The 22130-nt window shown below is 44.2% G+C and overlaps 1 protein-coding gene across 2 annotated transcripts in view; it reads left to right on the forward strand.

The window, feature by feature from the left end:
- Window positions 1-22130, forward strand: part of RIMS4 (regulating synaptic membrane exocytosis 4) — a 221755-nt gene that overhangs the window by 25180 nt on the left and 174445 nt on the right. The gene's annotated exons all lie outside the window — the stretch shown is intronic.

The following is a 22130-nucleotide window of genomic DNA, read 5'->3' on the forward strand; positions in this document are numbered from 1 at the left end:
TCATATCAAGTATTGACTTTACTTTCTTTATAAGAGCTGTGGGGCTGTCTTATGGTGTACTCGCATTGTAAATACACTGAAAGACAGCCTTTGAAGAAGAAATGCCAAAAACTACAGCAGCAGGAAAGGAGGTTAAAAAAAATAGCACATTTGTATTTTTGTACTGGTATTGGGGAAGTCTGGCATTGCAGCTGTATTGGATTATTCTACTCAAAACTGCAAATTTAATTTTGTGTGGAATATTCTAAGTACAACCCTGTCCTAAAAGCATTTCTTGCCTGGAGTCCAGCATTCAAGCTATCTGCTGAGACCCCTGACACCCTGAGTGCACCATCCCTGCTCCCCTCAGAAGACATGTGTCATCCATGGACAACACCCCACCTGCCGGTAAAACTACAGTACCTGGTGAGTGGGAGTGAGAAGAATGCAGCTGGCATCTGCACTCTTCTCACTCCTAAAGACCTGGGGGCCTAGTATTGATCTCGTTATGAAGGATACTTAAGTATCCAACTCGCAGCGGGGGAAACGTGACAACGGAGCAATTCATCATTGCTCCGTTGTGGGGACAGCTGCCCCGAAAAGCAGCTGTCCCGGTTAGTATCGCAGCTACAGAATTATCGGAATTGGTATGAAATACCGCCGGTTCGATTCCCGTCAGCGGCAGCCCGACAGGAGCAAAGTGCGACGCAGTGAAAGCCCGACAGCGCTGGAAATCCCGATCGTGGATAGGTAAGTATCCACTAACCTAACCTAACCCCCCTAACCCTAACCCTCCTTAGGGGTGCCTAACCCTAACTTCCCCCCCAAGTGCCTAACTCTAATCCCCCCTCTAAGTGCCTAACCCTAACCACCCCCTTCCCCGCTGCCTAAACCTAAGTCCCCCGGGGGGGTGCCTAACCCTAAGTCCCCCCGGGGGTGCCTAACCCTCCCTCCCCCTAGCCTAACCCTAACCCTCACGGGGGCGTGCCTAACCCTAAGTCCCCCCTGGGAGCCCTAAACCTAACCCTCCCCCCAGCGGCTGTCCGTTCGCGGCGCCCGGCATCACTACGATCGTGATGCCGGGTGCCGGTCTCCCGGCGTCGGGGAAATGCGGGCGTCTACATCTAGACGCCCGGCATTTCACCCATGCCGGGATAAGACAGTCGGGAAGCCGGCTGCCGGTATATAGGCAGTCGGCTTCCCGATTGCTTCTCGAATTATCTACGTTACTTATCTCCTTCCCGTCTTCCCGGCTACGCGTGCGTGACCTCGGGTCACGCATGCACACAGCCGACGGGGAGGTAGTGAGGAGGCAGCGAAGGGTCCAAACTAGGGATGTGCAGGCTCGGTTCTACTCGGTTCCGTTCGGTTCTTTTTACCGAATCTTATTGGCTATCCAAAACTCGTGACAGCTGAAACCCAATAAGATCCGGTAAAAAGAACCGAACGGAACCGAGTAGAACCGAGCCTGCACATCCCTAGTCCAAACGAAGGAGCTGGGATCCGAGAATAAGTGCCGTCTAAAGATGGCGCTTGTTTTCGGAAGCAAACTCCGAAAACTTTCAGTTTTCGGAGTTTGCTGGATATCAGGGGTCCTTTTTTGGACCACTGATGATGAATGACCCGGTAACTAAAATATGCGGGAACTAGCGTTTCCACATGGTTACCGGCCCATTTAGTTTTGATGAACAGGTCCCCATGTCTTTTATTTTCAGGAGTGCGCATGAGTATAATTCCCTGCTCAAATATCGAGTTCTCTTGCATCTTGAGAGAGTAGACAACTTTCCAGAACATTTGACTCATTGACGAGAATCGTGCCATTGTATAGTGGGGAGTGGATCTATGATGACATGATTCCAGCACCATACTCCCTGCATCTCCAACTAATATGCCCTCTGTAGGATTCTCCCGGAGTTTTTATTTTAAAGGTTGAGTATGTGCATGAGTGAAAGAAGCACTTGTTTGTGCATGTAGGGCATTTGGGGATCGGTGGCATAGGTGAACTCCAGACCCCAGTAATTAGTACATTCCACCCCAAACTGCCAGCTTTGGGTGTTTTCATTCTTTTAGGAAAACAGCTGGAATTTCTAAGCACACTAATATGGAGTATACACTTGAATGACTTTGTCTAACCTGCCGACCTTTCTAACAATTTGGTGAGGTTATACACAAACGACCATGGCCCTCATTCAGACCCACTTGCGAGCGGCTGTCCGCTCGCAAGTGGGTTGATGGTCTGCACTTCGCATGCGCATGACGGAGGGAGCTCCGTCGTGCTCATGCGCGAGACGCGACGAGCGAAGGACTTTCCTTCGCTCGGAGTGTCTCATCAAAGGGGGCGTGCTGTCGATGTTGACTGTCAGCACGCCCCCTTTGGTGGGCGTGCCGGGAGCGTGCCTGCCAGACGGAGGCGTTCCCAAGGGAACGCCTACCGTCTGAAGCCGGCCCCACTGACATCACTAGTGGCCTTGCGGTTGAAAAACTCAACCGCAGGCTTTTGCTCGCAGTTTCGATGGTCGCGATGGTCAAGACCATCGCGACCATCATCCTGCACGCTCGTATATGCTGTGGGTGGTGACCCACAGCTATACGAGCGTCCAGGAGGACGCTCCATATTAATGGAGGTGGGCCCTGATTCAGAGCGAGCGCTCTGGTCAGAGCGTCCGGCTCTGAATCACGGCCCTTGTGCATACACATTTACCAATCGGCCTCCCGATATGTCTAGCCAGAAGAACCCACTGTGATGTCATTATTGCTGGTTCCTGTGGCTAGCATTTGGGTCAGTCGGTCGTGTGTACACACAAACAGATGGGAAAGATCTATCTTTCAGTTGTATTCAGCACGACAGCTGCAATATATCTGTGTAAGACATCTTTCACAGATATATTGGGCCTCATTCAGAGGCGGTCGGAGGATGCAAGCGGTCGCTCAAAAACTGGGCGGCCACTTGCATCCTGACCGCCCGCCTGTGTTGCAGTTGTTAGGCTGTGGGTTAACACCCACAGCTCTAATGACCGCTCTGGTGATGGTCGCGATGGTCAGAGACCATCGCGACCATCGGGGCTTACGACGACACCCTAGGGTAGGGTCTCCCTTGTCGTAAGCCCCGGAGAGCTTCTGGCTCTGTCAGAGCCGGAAGCTCTCCACTGACATCACTAGTGATGTCAGTGGGGCCGCCCCCAAACGGTAGGCGTTCCCATGGGAACGCCTCCGTTTGGGCTGCCACCCCCCAGGCCCGCCTTCCAAACGGGGCGAGCTGTCAATCAACATCGACAGCTCGCCCCCTTTGGATCGAGACCCGCTACGACCGGCGCTGTCGGTCGTAGCGGGTCTCACGCATGCGCACGATGGTGCCGGCGCCGTCGTGCACATACTCTGTGGGGGGCCATGGACCCGGTCCGAGCGCCTCGGCGCTAACGACCGGGTCTGAATGACCCCCATTGTGTGTACACACTGCCAGATGGACTGAACAATATATTGTCTAGTGCAGAGATTCTCGAACTAGGTCCTCAGGACCCCACACAGGTCACATTTCCCAGGTCACCTAGCAGGTGCACAGGTGTATTCATTACGTGCTGACACATTTTAAAAGATCCACAGGAGGAGCTAATTATTTCACTTGTGATTCTTTGTGGAGATCTGGAAAACATGCACTGTTAGGGGTCCTGAGGACCGAGTTTGAGAGCCTGTACTCTAGTGTGTAGTACCCAGCGTAAGTGTGATAAGTGGTTCAGTGTATTGCTATGTGATTTCTGGAACTCTCTAACTCCCCCAATCAATATGTCCATCTCTCTCCAAAACTAGGCTCTCAAAACCCATTTCCTTATTAAAGCCTTCCAGCAATCATCCTAACCCATTGCTCTATCCTCCTCGCTCACTGTCTCTCCCCTCTGTGTCATACCTGTCAGTCTGCACCTCCCCTTATATTGTAAGCTCTCATGAGCAGAGCACTATTCCCTCACTTATACCATCATCTTATGCCCACACTGCCCCAAATGGCACCTAACCTTTGGGTTGAGTAGCTGGCGCTACTTCTGGGTATTGTGACTGCAATTATACAGTATATGCATTTCTTGTAATTTTTCCTTCAATAATGGGACATTGTAACAGTCAATCTTTTATTATCCTTGCACAGTTTTAATATTCAGAATGTTGGTGTTCAGTGAGTTAAGGCTTACAGGGGCGTCCATATTGCTTGCACTCCTGCCTCCATCATGTGAATTGTGTACTTTAATTGACAGCTGCAGTGAAGAGCACTGGCTGCCCTCTTTGTTTCAGGGGCATTGCAAATACAATTCAGAATATTGTAACAGCATGATAAAAATACAAGCGGCTGAACAGACTGAGCATTACTTATAAACAAAGCCTAAATTACTGGTTGACATATTTATCTTAAAGGGGTCTGTTGAGTTTATTTATCATTTGTGCAAGTTGGGGCTTGAAAAGTAAATTTTTTTAGTAGTATATATTACGGGAATAAGGAATTAACTTTCCTGTCTATTTATCAATCTTTTCAGTGGCTTCGATAAGAGTCCGTCCAAGCAAAGAGTGAATAATAAATCATTACAGTAGCCTAGGCTATTATTTTACTGCTGGGTTTGCCCGGCGGCAGAAAGCTAGAATTTAGCGTCCCCCCTATATTAAGAGGGGGGCAGAGGCACATATGACGAGAGGGACAGAGGGTCTCAAACCCGATTTCTTTACTAAAGCCTACCAGCTGACATCCCAACCCAATTCCTGTGTTCCATTTTGCTATGCTTGTGCAGGATACGTTTAATACGTTTAATATGCCGGCAGATGGGGTCCTGGGTGTCAATATACCGACGCCCGGCATAATGCCGACACCGTTATCCCGAAGACATCAAGATACCGGCGTCAGCATCCTGACCACCGTCATCCCAAAGGTAAGTATATGGGTAAGTATTACACTTAGTCCGGGGGTTAGGTTTAGGGACCCCCAGGGGAAGATTAGGGTTAGGCACCCCCCCGGGGAGGGTTAAGGTTAGGCTAGGGGGAGGGGGGAGTTAGGGTTAGGCACCACAGGGGGAGGTTAGAGTTAGGCACCACCGGGGGAGTTTAGGATTAGAGGGTTAGGCACCACCAACGGAGGGTTAGGGTTAGGGGGTGGGAGAGGGGGATGGTTAGAGAACTTACTGCCCCTGTCGGGATTCTGCACCTTGAGGCTTGCGGCATTGGGATTTGGACCGGCGGCAATTCAGCCGCCAGCTATTCATACCCAAACCATCTGTGCTATATCTGTTCATGCTGTTTGTAAGGTACTGTGTACACCTTGTAGCACCATATAAATAAAGGATATTTATATGGTGGGGGGGAGGGTTAGATTTAGGGAACGTAGCGGGTTTCGGCTTAGGTTTTTTTTGGGGGGAGGTTAGTGTTAGGCATCCTTAGGGGGAGGGTTAGGCACCACTGGAGGGGAGTTAGGGTTAGGCAATAAGGGGGGAGGGTTAGGTTTAGGCACAAAGGGGGGAGGGTTAGATTTAGGCACAAAGGGGAGGGTTAGGGGGTGGGGTGGAGAGAGTTAGGGTTAGGCTACAAAAAGGGGGAATGGGTATGTAATACCGGCTGTCGGAATGCCCGATGGTTGGTATCCCGACAGGGGTCAAGTTAGTATATTTATTCTCCCCCTAACCCTCCCTTCTTGTAGCCTAACCATAACCCTCCCCACCCCGCACCCTAACCCTCCCCGTTAGTTCCTAAACCTAAGTCTCCCCCCTTCGTGCCTAACCTTAACTCCCCCCCCAGTGGTGCCTGACCCTATTCTTCCCACCTAGGTAAGTCTGGGGCATTCTTAGCGTTAGCCGCAGGTTTAGGTTTAGAGAGTGTAGCGGGGTTAGGTTTTGTGGGGGAAGGTTAGGGTTAGGCAACCCCGGGGGTAGGTTAGGAGTAGGCACCCCCCTGGGAGGGTTAGGTTTAGGGTGTGCGAAGGGCCGGTTAGGTTTGGAAACCCCCAGGGGGGACTTAGGGTTAGGCACCACCCCGGTAGTTCTAGGGTTAGGTACCCCTAAGGGAGGGTTAGGGGGGGAGGGGCGGGTTAGGTTACTTACCAGCCGGCGTCGGGATCTCCTGCTGTTGGACTTCTCGTGTCAGGATTTGAACCAGCTAAACAGCCGCTGGTATTACATACTGATTCTGAAAAAATTGCCTATAGGTCACAGTGGCATACCATCTAAATATGGTGGTAGCTATTGCAAATTGCAGTGATGCCTAAATCATCTTGCAATTGCTGTTTCTGCATTATTAAAGGGGTTAATAAGTGTGATAAATAGGCCCCTAGCTACGAAGAAGCTGTAATAACCCTGATATTATATCACTGCTTATTGCAGCAATAAAATATCTGTTATCTCCACAATTTATTAATAAAACCATGCCAAGGCAGCTGATTCGACAATATTGGCCTTAATTGTTCATTTACTACTTTACCAGTTCAGTCTCAGGAGATCTGTGCATGCGTGACCAGGCTAGCCAGTAAGCATGCGCAGTTCCACTAATAAAACTAAATTAATAAAAATAAATGGTTAAGAAATAGAATGATCAAAGAATTACAGATATTTCAAACATATCGTCAATTCTATTACATGAGTAAAACATTTTATCATTAATTGCCTTTATACATTTACTGTCATCCCTATAACTTTGCAGTGTGGACCCTTGATTAAGCTTTTCACTCTATGATAAATAAATATACCACATACAAAGTGTTCAAAAAGCTAGAACTAATTTCTGGGTGATTTTTGGTGTCAGCTTCTTTGATTTGTCATTATTAAAATGTCAATCTATTGTGCTGGCTAAAAGCTGTTGCTCTGTCCATATGTGTACTCAGAAAATCAATTTTCTGAATAATTCCAGATAACACTTTTTGAAAGTGTTCTATAATGTTTTGCGTATGACAGTTAAAGTAAAATATATCTACAGCGAATACAAGGATAATCTCTCATAGCCAACATAAAATCTAAAATAATTTTGAAATATAAAGGTACATTTTCACTTCTTTTTATCAAACAGGTAACAATACATATTAACGGATTGTTCTTTTCAAATGATTAAGCACTTGTTTTTCATCCAACCCTGTTATTTTTTATTTAAAATGTACAAATGTGAGAAGACTATTCACAGTTAAGCCGGCAGAATGGCGAATTGCTGTGGGGAGAAAACAGAAATTTGATTTAACTACAGTTGAAAGATACACATCCATTATAATAATGAATATTGATATTGTGTATGTAGACAGCCAGATAAACTAATAAATGAATAGGCTGTCTCATCAAGACCATTATTATGCCAATGGAGGGCATGCATAAACGTTTTGTTTACTAATGGCATCTATTCCCTCAACATAAAGAATATTGTTTTGTGATGATAATTTGTATTGATTCGCCATATAATGTGCACAAGTGTATGTATATATTAGTAATCTGTACATCTCATGTAATGGGGCTAGTTTGAAAAAGATTACTCAATTTATTTAGATTAAAAATAAATGTGTGTATCACATAGCAACCAATTAGATGTTATTATTGATCAGTCTAGTATAAGATAAGGTGACAATGTCCTGTTATTGGTAACATGTGACCACAGGGAGCTATTGCGTTATCTGTCACAATGTAACTACAGCAAAGCAATGGAATTAATTGTTGTTTGTTAGTTTGAAATGTTGCATATGTGGTAGGTAATTTAGTTATCTCTCCAAAATCACACATTCATTTTGAACCTCCATGTAAGGCACCTATTTGAAATATGTAAAAGGCTTACTAAGTGGATGGGTATGTGCTCTTTTTTCATATCAGTCAATACATTAAAGTGCTACTAAAACAATGATAACACAGCTATCACTGGCGATAACTCCCACAATGGCTTCCCCGTGCCTTTGCATGTCATTGTAGAGGGAAGCCTATATGGCAGTACAGGTTGAGTCTCCCATATCCAAATATTCCGAAATACGGAATATTCCGAATTACGGAATAATTTTGGCATGACTGAGATAATAAAAACTTTTTATTTTTGATGGATCAATCTACACAAATGTTGCCTAAGGCACAAATTATTAAAAATATGGTATAAAATTACCTTCAGACTGTGTGTATAGGGTGTAAATGAAACATAAATTTATTTCATGTATGTACACAAACTTTACTTGAACCACAAAACTATTGAAAATATTGTATAAAATGAGCTGCAGGCTTTGTTTATAAGGTGTATATAACACATAAATGCATTCTGTATGTATATTGGGGTCCCATTCCCAAGATATTTAATTATGTTATGCAATTATTCCAAAATACGGAATATTCCGTTATCCAAAATACCCCTGGTCCCAAGAATTTTGGATATGGGAGACTCAACCTGTACTACCTCAATACCTGCTAGGTTATCACCATCATTATCACTGCTTCTTCATAAATAAGCCCTGTAGAGCTTTATATTTCTGCCGAAATACCTGTATTAACTGAATGAACTTCTGAAACTTGAACATTATGACCCTGATCCAGAATATCACACATGTCCACTTTGCAGACAGATCTCTGGTTGTTTAGCAGGCTGTGCTTGTACCAGAGCCTGCATGCAGAACTGGACTGGCTCACTGGGGTACAGGGGAAATCCCCAGTGGGCCCCACTGCCTGAGGGCCCCACCACTTGCTCTAATGTCAGGTTCCAGATTGTGCACTTGAATTATACATTGTTACTCTATTTGAGGATCAGCTACACGGTCTCTAATGTCTGTCCAAGCTCTGTGGGGGCCTGCCTCATCCCCTGTGGAAACTCACCAAACTCCCAAAGTGTGGGTCTCTACCACTGCATTCCCCCCGGTGGGCCCTTCATGCTCCTGTCAGACACTGCCTGCATGTGTAACTTTGAGCGCTTATGGGTGATTCAGTGTCTTGCGCGTCTCAGCTGCAGTAATTCCACTTGTGACTTAGTGGGTGTAACTGGCTGGCAGCTAGGAGTTTGCAGTGTATTGTGGTCATGTACACAGAATTACGGTACGGGCTACTCAGGGGTGAGCATATGCAGAGCTTTCTGATTACAGATGGATCATCTTGCACCAAGCGTAAGGCTGGTGGAAGTCCACACTAATATTGATGACAGCTATTTTCTCAAGCAGATGGATAGGTACCGTGTGCTAGCATAGATGTGTGCAACTCTGCATACAGGTAAATATCTGCATCCTCAATGTTGTCAACGTGCTTACAACTCTATGTAGGGCAAATAAGCCTAACACATACAGATGTTAGAAATTGTGCAGCTTGTTCTTTAAAGCGAACTTCTCCTAGTGTGGTGACAAATCTTACATGGGATTGTCAGTAAGTTCACTGCACCATTTACTATAGAAGAACATCATTTATGCCTATATCATTGCTGTCATTGAATATATACTTGAACTGGCTTTTCCTGGAACTAGGATTGCCGTGTGCTGTGGTATTATAAGATTATTTTGTACAATGTATAAGAAAACTGACAGAGTTATCATTCATGATGTCACCATGGCAACCACAAGAATTGCAATTATTTCAAGCTCTGCATATCATTTTGAACAGGACTTACATGGAGTTGTAAATATCCATGGAAGACCTACCTCCTCCGGGTAATGGTTTGTGACGGAACACAGTAAGCAGCTATTCATAATGATACGCCAATCTAGGAATAAATTGACTTCTTACAAGCTTCAATTCAATACAGAATTATTCATTTCTGGTTTAAAATATTTAAAACATAGGATAATGTAATTCTTACTGTAACTTATAAAGATTTCACCCAGGAGTTGCCTTACCAAATAAGTCAATAGCCAGACTACCTATGGCTCACCTAGTGGAAACTGATGAGGCTCTGCGTAGTGGAGTAGATATCCAATGTAAAATGAGCTGCGGTATAATTCGGAGGGTGGTCAGTCCTCACATATACTAAAATATACAGTAGAAAAGAACACAGCGCTCAGAATTCAGACATGGACATGTATCTAGACATATCACAATTTAATAACAATAATAGTCATATGCACAAATAAAAATATATAGAAATGTATAGATAAGCTGTATCAATGAAATAACAGACAAATCAGAATAAAAGAGTGTGTGTAAATAAAAAAAACTAGAGTGTGTAAATAAAAAATCCTTTAATAAAGCTGTGCCTTGACAAAGTGAAACGCGTAAGGGACTGGCTACTTCACCCTCAACTGTACAATACATATCAGGAGCATATCCCACTTTGCTACGGGTGCCACAGACAGCTGTCTAAATTACTAGCGGACCGGACCTGTGCCATAGGGGACGATTTCTACTGGAAAAGCTGTGCTGGCGTTGATAAAGGACCCCACAATATTGATTGGACAATGCAACCAGTAAATATTATTTCCTGCTGGACATTTTTTAAACTAAGCACCACTCATTTCTTTGCAACAAAGAACTCTCTCTGGATATATGCTTCTGAAACAAGTGTTACTATCTGGACATTATTTTTGTCCCTGTGGACTGGGTGATTTTTTTATTTACACACTCTCTTCTGATTTGTCTGTTATTTCACTGATATAGCTTATCTATACATTTCTATGTATTTTTATTTGTGCATATGACTATTATTTTTATTAAATTGTGATATATCTAGCTACATGTCCATGTCTGAATTCTGAGTGCTGTGTTCTTTTCTACTGTATACCTATGGCTCACCAGCTAGTTTGGAATCACTAGTTCCACCCTTTGTCTATTTGACACACTTGCTTATTCCTGATATACCAGCACAAAGTGCATTACTGCTATATAACTCTCCTGGCATGCAGGGGCGTATCTATAAATGGGTGCAGGGTGTGCAGGGCACATGGGCCCCTGAGTCCAGGGGGGCCCCACACAGCACACCCTGCACCCATAATATACTTACCTCTCCGGAGTCCCACTGTAAAAATGTCTGGAAAATAGTGCCCAGAGTCTGTAACTCCGGTGCTGGGCGCGCACAGCTCAGAGCGCTGCTGGCTGCCGAACGGAGAGGAGGGGGTCCATGATGGAGACTGCACAGGGGCCCCCTCCTCACTAGAAACGCCCCTGCTAGCATGTCCAGATTAAATTGTTTGTTACTGCACACACTCCAGTGAGAATCTGCCAATCTCCTGATTGGGCCAGACAGCGAAATTTGTGTGCTGTAGAGCGGGGGCATATTATTGTAGTACACCTTCTGCTAAATAAATTATTAATAAATACACAATACAGGTTTAGAGCTCTAATCCATACTTACCTACTCTCCTGGAAGTTGCGGAAGATACACGATTTTTCCCCTGCATCGCCAGAAGAGTGGGTGGATCTCCCACATTCCGACAGATAATACCGGGAATCACGGGTCTGTAGGGAGGGGGTGGAAAGGAGAAATGAAAAGTAGGTAAGTATGCTATGCGCAATCTTTGTGCAGGACAATCACTAAGAAATCACTGGGGACACAGTTGTCAGACCAGTGAAGACACTCACTTCATGCAACACAATGTTCTGGTATCCCCGGACTCTGTTGTTACAGTGCGCTGGATGCTGAATGAGTAATCAGTGTAGAGCAGATGAGAGAGTGAGAATGAAAGAGAGGCAGATAAATGGATGGCCTCGCAGCATCTGATCACCACTGTTAAATTCGGCCACGATGGTCGCAGCTATCGGCCATCTGAGTAAGCCTCAGCTTACTCAGAAAGACCGGTGGAACTGCTCATCTGGGGCCAGGAAATCTGTGTTGGAAGAGGCAGATTTTTCTGGCTGCAGATGAACAGTTCCACTGGTTTTTCTGAGTAACCTGAGGCTTACTCAGATGGCTGACAGCTGCGACCATCGCGGCCGAAGGTAACAGTGGGGATCAGATGCTGCATCTTAGGACGCAGCACTCGGATATGCAATGCTGGTAGTGGGCGTCTTTTACCTTTAGATGCCTCCTGCTGCATTACTTTAGCGTCCAAATATGCCATGGGGCCCGGGTACTGAAGGAGGCGTGATCAAATAAGGGAGGCCCTCCAGGAAAAATAATGGCAAATACTATGCAGAGTGCCATCCGCTGCTAATGGTGACTTTTGTCCCCCTCAGCAGCTGGTCTGGGTCCCTGCCAGGCCCCTCCCACAGGCCCAGGCCCAGATATTCAGTACCAGTACCACCCAGTTCCCCTCCTCCGGCACCTCTGTTCATTGCACACTCTTTGCCAGTGCTTAAGACAAGTGACTTTTAGTCATCTGAATAGAATGATTTTATAACCAAATACAGGTTTTATACTGTAGATCTGTTCTTCCCACACTCTGCTTGTTCACATAATTACTGCACTATTCCAGCTCTTTAGCTGAGTTCTGTGAAAGCGGATAGATTGGCCCACAACCCACATGCATTGTAAGAATAAATGTCATCATCTATAAACCTATTTTTTGTATTGTTTCCAGTGGCTTAGAAAGAACGTTCTCAGTATATAATGGATGGAACTGAGATACGTCCAAATTTAAGTTTGTTCTCTTTAATTTAATGGCACTTTTTCTAATTGTTAATGACTAATGTGCTAAAAGAAGCCATTTTGGAGAACGTCTTGACTTTTCACTTACAGCTCAACCAAAAACTTTATAGTAGCTATGCATTATTTATATGTTGGCATACAAGTGTCGTCAGGTTGACCAGCATGTTCCATAGACAGTCAGGGACGGCAAGGACCCAGCGTGCACGCGCATTTCTGGTCCTTGCCGGCTATCCATTACCCAACTTTGTGAACAATGCGACCAAAACCTCCTGGTTTTGGTCGGACCGTTCACAAAGTCGGGTAATGGATAGACCCCTTTAGAATCACCAGGTTCCAATACCAACCATCGCCACAATCCTGGAATCAAGGCATTAAAACTTGGTACACGTATGGTGCATACACACGGTCAGATTTAAAGGATGATTTAAACGATAACGATATAGTTTATCGTTTGATTTTTTAAATCGTCCTTTTTTTTGCCCCCTCAAACATCCAAACGATGCGCGGGCACGGATGATTGATTATGGTAGTTGGTGGAATGGAGCATGTGTTGGATGTTTGATAATGATCATCCAGCACATGTAGGACGATCAGACAACGATATCTGATCGTTGTCTGATCTGACCTGACCGTGTGTTGTCCATTAAACATAAATGCTGCCCTATGTTTGGTGTGATATTATATTGTCACTCATAACACTAAGTAGGGGCTCTGACTGCTGTCAATAATACATTACAAAGTCTGATTACTACCATTTATTTTACATCTTCTTTATCACATTGTCACCACAGCTTTTCAGTTTGTTATTTAAAAATTTTGATGGAATAGGATGACGGAGGGGCATGCTGACACGTTCCTTAGCGTATCGTGCTATCATGGCCCTGACTTCACAGTGCAACATTGCGCCATGGGGGGTGGGGGGGGGGGCACAGTGATGCAGTTGACCTCATTCCACCATATGGACACATTGTCATTTCTACATTATTTTTAGCAGCAACTATAGTTGAATTACAGATTCTATGATCCCTGGCAGGTGGGCAGAATTATGGATGGGGTAGTTAGGTGACTGCAGACTCATACACTTACTATTGTTTCTGGTAAATAAAAGGACATCTTGTCTACTTTTAATCCACAGCCCATCAATAAAACTGATTTGTGTTGTTGCAGGTTAGCAGCCTGAACACCAGGTTAAAATAAATTGATATCTGTCTGCCCCACTTTCCACTCTTATTTATTCTTCTTTCCTTGAGATCTCGTTTTTACAGTAGCTCTTGATACGTCCTGCTGTTCCTTCATTAGAGCATAGTTTCCTGAGAGCAGAGCTGTCTGTTGTTATAAATGTAGGCTGGCTGCTTCCCAGAGGAAGCGGCACTGCCAGAGAGACGTTCTCTCTCTCAATTCAGTGCACACGCTCAGGGTTATGTTGGTTCTCTGTTTAACTTTCAGGTGACAAGAGCCCAAGACAACTACCTGTACTGGCTAAATCTTTATGTATTTATTTGAGTGTATATAATAATAACAACTGATGTTTGTTTTTATAATATATATATATGTATATGGTGTGTGTTATGTGTGGTGTATGTATATGTGTGATGTGTGTGTATGCATGTGTGTATATGTGTGATGTGTGTGTATATGCATATATGGTGTGTATATATGTGGTGTGTGTATGTATATACAGTATATGTGTGGTGTATGTATATGTGATGTATGTGTATGCATATGTGTGTGTATGCGTGTATGCATATGTGTGTGTGTGTGTGTGTGTGTATATATGTGTGGTGTGTGTATGTATATATACCGGTATGTGTGGTGTGTGTATGTATGCATATGTGTGTGTATGCATGTGTATATATGTGTGGTGTATGTATGTATATATATATATATATATATATATATATATATGTGTGGTGTGTGTATGTATGTATGTATGTATGTTTGTTTATGTGTGGTTTGTGTGTGTATGTATGTATGTATGTGCAGGAGCAGAACTATGGGAGACAATGGTGGCGCCTGCCGCCAGGCTCCATCCAGCACTGTAGGGGCACCTCCTCTATTGCCTATAATATATTCACCCCACTTAGGGCTATAGTGCACCGTTACCGCCACCCAATACATGGCACCTCTTCCTGGCAACTGAGAAGCCACCATACACTAGTGGAGGGTTCCGTGTCAGACCATCAGCTGCCGCCTCCGTCCATCTATGGGCAGCACAGACTGTGTAATGGTTAGCATTACTGCCTCACAGTACTGAGGTCGTTGGTTCGATTCCCACCACGGCCCTAACTGTGTGGAGTTTGTATATTCTCCCTGTGCTTGCGTGGGTTTCCTCCGGGTACTCCGGTTTCATCCCACACTCCAAAAATATACTGGTGGGTTAATTGGCTCCCAACAAATAATAATAAAAAAAAATGAACCCTAGTGTGTATGTGTGTGATCATGTGGTAGGGAGCATAGATAGCTCCACTGGGGCAGGGACTGATGTGAATGGCCAACTATTCTCTGTAAAGTCAGCGGAATATGCGTGCGCTACATAAATAAGTGGCAATAAATAAATAAATCTATAGCCTATCTCTACTCATTGGTGTCACTGCTCCTCCGCAGCTTCTTTGTCAGTGTGACACATCCAGCGCCCCCCTCACCCATAACTTTCTGTCTCACTGCTCCATACAGTGTCAGCGGCTGTGACGGAGGGGCACCAAATAAGAACTTGCCTCCGGACATCTGGTATGAACTTACGCCACTGTGTGTGTGTGGCGTGTATGTATGTATATATGTGTGTGCAGCCAATTAACATGATAACAAGATGATTCATAGCCCGTGTTACTCGAGGATCTCAAGGAGCATTTCAGTGAAAACCCGATCGAAATCTGTTCAGTATATGTATACAAACAACCATAAAGCAAAAGTCCTGCACCCAGCTCCGCTCGGGTGATCACGGAAGTTGGGTGCACGCATTTTCCCTGCAGCACTGTCACGATCAAGTGAAGAATTTCTAGGCATTGTGAAACCTCCACCAAAAGTGTGTGTGTGTGTAGCCAATTAACATGATAGCGAGATGATTCATAGCCTGTGTTGCTTGGAGGATCTCCAGTAGCATTCAGTGAAAACCCGATCAAAATCGGTTCAGTAGTTCTCTAGGTTATCAGTAACATGCATACAAATGAACAATTCTGTATGTATATATATATATATATATATATATATATATATACATACAGTCAGGTGCATAAATATTGGGACATTGACAGAATTTTCATATTTCGGCCTCTATTCACCACCACAATGGTTTTGAAATGAAACAAACAAGATGTGCTTTAACTGCAGACTTTCAGATTTAATTTGAGGGTAATTACATCCAAATCAGGTGAACGGTGTAGGAATTACAACGGTTTCTATATGTGCATTCCACTTTTTAAGGGGCCAAAAGTAATGGGACTATCAACTCAAAAGCTATTTCATGGACAGGTGTGGGCTATTCCCTCGTTATTTCATTATCAATTAAGCAGGTAAAAGGGCTGGAGTTGATTCTAGGTGTGACGTTTGCATTTGGAATCAGTTGCTGTCGACTCTCAATATGAGATCCAAACAGCTGTCACTGAAGCAAGCCATTATTAGGCTGAAAAATCAAAACAAACCCATCAGAGAGATAGCAAAAACATTAGGTATGGCCAAATCAACTGTTTGGAACATTCTTAAAAAGAAAGAACGCACGGAGAGCTTAGCAACACCAAAAGACCCGGAAGACCACGGAAAACAACTGTGGTGGATGACAGAAGAATTATTTCCCTGGTGAAGAAAAACCCCTTCACAACAGTTGGCCAAATCAAGAACACTCTCCAGGAAGTAGGTGTATATGTGTCAGAGTCAACAATAAAGAGAAAACTTCACAAGAGTGAATATAGAGGGTTCATCACAAGATGTAAACCATTGGTGAGCCTCAAAAACAGGAAGACCAGATTAGAGTTTGCCAAACAACATCTAAAAAAGCCATTACAGTTCTGGAACAACATCCTATGGACAGATGAGACAAAGATCAACTTGTACCAGAGTGATGGGAAGAGAAGAGTATGGAGAAGGAAAGGAACCGCTTATGATCCAAAACATTCCACCTTATCAGTGAAGCATGGTGGTGGTAGTGTCATGGCGTGGGCATGTATGGCTGCCAATGGAACTGGTTCTCTTGTATTTATTGATGATGTGACTGCTGACAAAAGCAGCAGAATGAATTCTGAAGTGTTACGGGCAATATTATATTCTCATATTCAGTCAAATGCTTCAGAACTCATTGGACGGCACTTCACAGTGCAGATGGACAATGACCCGAAGCATACTGCAAAAGCCACCAAAGAGTTTTTTAAGGCTAAAAAGTGGAATGTTATGCAATGTCCAAGTCAATCCCCTGACCTGAATCCGATTGAGCATGCATTTCACTTGATGAAAACAAAACTGAAGGGAAAATGCCCCAAGAACAAGCAGGAACTGAAGACATTTGCAGTAGAGGTCTGGCAGAGCATCAGCAGGGATGAAACCCAGCGTCTGGTGCTATCTATGCGTTCCAGACTTCAGGATTTGCAACAAAGTATTAAAAAGTGAAAGTTAGATTTAGGATTGTTTAGTTTGTCCCATTACTTTTGGCCCCTTAAAAGTGGGAGGCACATATAGAAACCGTTGTAATTCCTACACCATTCTCCTGATTTGGATGTAATTACCCTCAAATTAAATCTGAAAGTCTGTAGTTAAAGCACATCTTGTTTGTTTCATTTCAAAGCCATTGTGGTGGTGAATTGAGACCAAAGTATTAAAATTCAGTCAATGTCCCAATATTTATGCACCTGACGATATGTATATATATAATTTATATATGGTAATGGCGCCAAACCAGAAGGTAGTCACTCAGTATAAAAATAAAGTTGTATATATGACAACCGCACTCCCTCAAATCAGCCGGTGTCAGCTAAACCAATTGAGGTAGGGCATTGGGTTATATGCCCACAAATTCAATTATGTGCACATGTAATTAGTTCAAGTGACTGGCGTGTTGCAGTGTATAACCACTTACTGTGTATAATAAAGTGCAATTGTACAAACCATGTGTCTGATACAGTATACTATAATAATTTAATTACAATATTATTCAAATGAAAAAAATGTGAGTGTAATCAATTAGCACCAACAGCTTAAAAATCAATAACAATGTATTCACAAATAATTCATAAAAAATAAAATCGATACAGCCATAAACCAAAATAAATAGATCTCCACAATAAGATTTCAAATTTCTCCTATTGGCTGTCACTTAATTTTATCCAAATGTACAAATAATGCAAAAAAGTGCAAAGTGCTGTGTGAGATATGTAAACAGTTCTCTTGCTACCTGATACAGCTTCCAGGTGATCAATACACTTAATAAATAACATAAAATCCTTCACAAATCCATAGCTCAATCATAAAAATCAGAGAGGAGTCATTTTGAAAGATATAAAAGCAATAAGTAAATCCCAAAAATCAATGCTTATCTGGATATGGTGTTAACAGTTCATAAGACAAGAGGAGGCAGATTCCTTTCATTTGAATAATATTGTATTTAAATTATGGTATATCACATACATGGTTTTTACACTTGCACTTTATTATACACAGTAAGTGGTTATAGACTGTTCACGGTTATACACTACAACACGCCAGTCGCTTGAACTAATTACATGTGCATATATATATATATATATATATATATATATAGTATATAATAGCTACCAAGCTTATGATTCTATGTGATAGAGTAGGTACTTACAGAAACAGGAAGCAAGAAGCACTAACAATGAGATGTAAGAACATCTCATCTGCCGGAGTATGGGAGTGAAAACTCCCCTCTCCGGCGATCCCCGCTAGAGCCCACATCACATCAGCCTAGTGCTGATGCACTGTGTCTCACTACCAGCCGACTTCACTGGACATGCGCAGGATCTCGCAAGCATCGCAAGTGCAGCCCGAAGCCAGCAGCCGCCACAGCAAGGACAGTGCTGTCACTGCTGTGGTGGTAGGGCAACACCAGCTGCAGCTGTCAATATCGATAGCTACAGCTATCAGAGCGATCAGGCGAACTGACCATTCATACATTGCCCAGTTTATGGCGCTGCTATCTTGTAGATAGCAGAGCCGATAATGACAGGGAGCATAGCGCCCCTGTCATTTACTGCTCAGCCTCTCATTGATACATGGGGGGAAGCAGTATCAGCACACATAGCGTGCGCTGACAGCGGTTCATACTACCCCAAATGGCCTTATTGCAGAGGTGAATGTAGTGTCAGTGTTGGTCGCAAGCGGCAATTGTTTACATATATCGCAAAAGAGGCAAAAAAAAAGCATAAAATTTTTTTTTTCTGGGACACACTTTGAAAATGTAAGGTCTAAATACTTAAAACATAACTTTTGATATATAAAACCTCTAAAAGGTTAATATGTTTTATTATGGGTTTATACATTTTTAAAAAATAAAATCGTATTAAATCCTAAATTAGATGAGCAAAATAAACAAATTCCCTTATAATATAAATAAGTATATCATTCACATTCAGGAAAAAACAAATGGCTGACCTCTAGTGTTCTTCTATATTTTAGCACATACTGTAATTATTTTCTTACAGTTTCTGTGCAGAGTTTGTAAGTAGAACATTCCAGCAAGATAATCATTATTCTCTTGGTTATATGGAACCACCTTAAGTATATTAATACATAACTAGACAAATTGGAAACATTGGGCCTGATTCAGAGCCGGACGCTCTTTCAGAGCGCTCGCTCTGAATCAGTGCCCTTCCTCTCTTTTTTTAGAGCGGCCTCCTGGCCGCTCGCCACTACTGTGGGTGACCACCCATAGCTATAGCGAGCGGCCAAAAAGATGGTCGCAATGGTCAAGATCATCGCGACCATCGGGTTTGCGACGAGACCCTTGTGGTAGGGTCTCGTTGCCGCAAGCCCTGGAGTGCTTTTGGCTCTATCAGAGCCAAAAGCACTCCCACTGACATCACTTGTGATGTCAGAGGGGCCGGCCCCAGACGGTAGGCACTCCCACTGACATCACTTGTGATGTCAGTGGGGCCGGCCCCAGACGGTAGGCGTTCCCTTGGGAACACCTCCGTCTGGCCAGCCACGCCCCCGGCACGCCCTCCAAAAGGGGCGTGCTGCCACTCACCATCGACAGCATGCCCCCTTTGTAGCGAGACCCATAGCGACGCTTGCCGTCGCTATCCGGGTCTCGCGCATGCGCACTGGCCCAACATCGACCCGCTTGCGAGTATTCAGCGCTCGCGAGCGGGTCTGAATCAGGCCCATAGGCCCTGATTCAGACACTTTCTCTGCCGCAGGCAGCTCGCAGGTTCTTTGGGTGCGTTTTTTTTTTTTTTTGCCGGGCCACTCGCAAAGCTGTGGGAGAGCTCCCACAGGTTGTGCGAGCGGGCAGGAGGCTGTTGCGATATTCGCGACCATCGGCCTTGCAACGAGACCCTGTGGTAGGGTCTCGACTACCCCAAGGCCGAGTGGACTCCCTGCTCTAATAGAGCAGGAAGTCCACTACTGACATCACTTGTGATGTCAGTAGGGCCTCCCACAAACAACAGAGGCGGCGCGTGCGCATTGGGGCACCATCGAGCCACTTGAGAGCGCTGTGGGCGATTGCGAGCGGCTCTGAATAAGCTCCATAGTACACACTACCATAAAAAGATGACATTTCGCTGAGATGTGAATCAGTGCAGGATTAATACCTTGAGCATACAGAAATAATAGTCATCACATGAAATTGCAGTTGCTAAGCCACTCAAAGGTTATATTCCACATTCCGACAGTTGCAATTGGTAACACACTCAGCAGCAATATCTCATTTTGTGTCCAAATAAATGATACATTCATTTTTATCATTAGGGGCAGTGTCCAAGGGTTTCAGCACAGAGGGGTCATTCAGACCCGTTTGTGAGCGCAGGACACTCGCAAGCGCGTCGATAGTGCGCATCCGCGAGACCCGGCTTGCGACGGGATAGCCGTCGCTCCGGGTCTCGCACCAAAGGGGGCATGCTGTCGATGATGATTGACTGCACGCCCCCTTTGGTGGGCGTGCTGGGGGCGTGGCTGCCAGACGGAGGCATTCCCATGGGAACGCCTACCGTCTGAAGCCAGCCCAAGTAGTGATGTCAGTGGGAGTGATTTTGGCTCTGATAGAGCCAAAATCACTCCAGGGCTTGCGGCAGCGATACCCTACCGCAGGGTCTCCGTCGCAAGCCCGATGGTCGCGATGGTCAAGACCATCGCGACCATCATCATGGACGCTCGCTATAGCTGTGGGTGGTCACCCACAGCTATGCGTGCGTCCAAGAGGCCGCTCCATTTTCACGGAGGAGGGCCCTGATTCAGAGCGAGCGCTCTGGTCAGAGCGTCCAGCTCTGAATCAGGCCCAGTGTCCCGACATTTTAACCTTAAAATAAAGATGTTCCTTTCCATCGCTCACCCTCAGGGAGGTGCGAATGGAAAAATGCGTATTCAGTCTGACTGATTCAGTGGGAGTTGCTAATTGGATTGCAAAATGAATTCGCTATGCGAATTCGAAGAGAAAATAGCAATTTGCACCTAATTGGATTGACCCCTTAAACTGGTCTCTGTGAAATCCACTTTGTATACCATACCATACTGTGTACTACTGTACACACATGAATTGAGGGTTGTCATACAGTACAAACTCTTCTCTGTGATATCTACTTTGAATACCATATTATCAGTTTATTTCATTGCAACTGGTATTGTTACTCATTGACAGCATGATGATACAGTTCTGCTACTTTGTATAAGGTGTATTTAGAAAACAAGGCTACATTTTGGAATAAGCCTGATTTAACTTGTGTTTGCTTCATTACCCATTTCTTGTTTGAGAATTTGAATTTGAACAATGGTGAACTATTTATCATAAACAAACAAGCTAAAAATGTGGAGACTTTTATTGCTTACCAGCACTATTATGTATTATACACATTTTATTTATGTATTAATGTGAATTATTATTCGAGGGCTACTGTGACTGCTGGATATACAAATTGAGAAAAGCTTTTATTCATAATTACAGCAATCTGCTATTACATTAATATGCACTGGATCATCTATTGGTTTTTAACATGCGCTTACACTTGTGTGTCTATTTTTTATACTTTATTTTAATGCAATATTAATTGCCCCCAAAGCCTGGCAGTACCCTTTTTCTTGTGCGCTTTTTCCATTACGATAGAAAGGTGTCAGAACACACAGTACATCGCAGCTTGCTGCGTATGGGGCTGCTTAGCTGCAGGCCGGTCAGTGTGCCCATGCTGACTCCAGTTCGCCACCAAGAGTGCCTGCAATAGGCACATGAGCGTCAGAACTGTACCACGGAACAATGGCTTGATGTATCACATTTTCATTAAATCATGTGGACCGCCAGGTGCGTATGCGTCGTTTACCTGGTGAAAAGATGGCATCAGGATGCAGCAGGATAATGCGCTCTGCCATGCTGCAAAAAGTGTTCAGGAATGGTTTGCGGAACTTTACAAAGTTGACTTGCTCTCCAAATTCCCCTGATCTCAATCTGATCGGGCATCTATGGGATGTCCTGGATATCAAGTCCGAGCTATCTAGGCCCCATCTGGCAACTTACAGGACTTAAA

This window comes from Taudactylus pleione, unplaced genomic scaffold, assembly GCF_031769625.1.
Source record: "Taudactylus pleione unplaced genomic scaffold, aTauple2 ptg000317l, whole genome shotgun sequence".
Taxonomy (NCBI): Eukaryota; Metazoa; Chordata; class Amphibia; order Anura; family Myobatrachidae; genus Taudactylus; species Taudactylus pleione.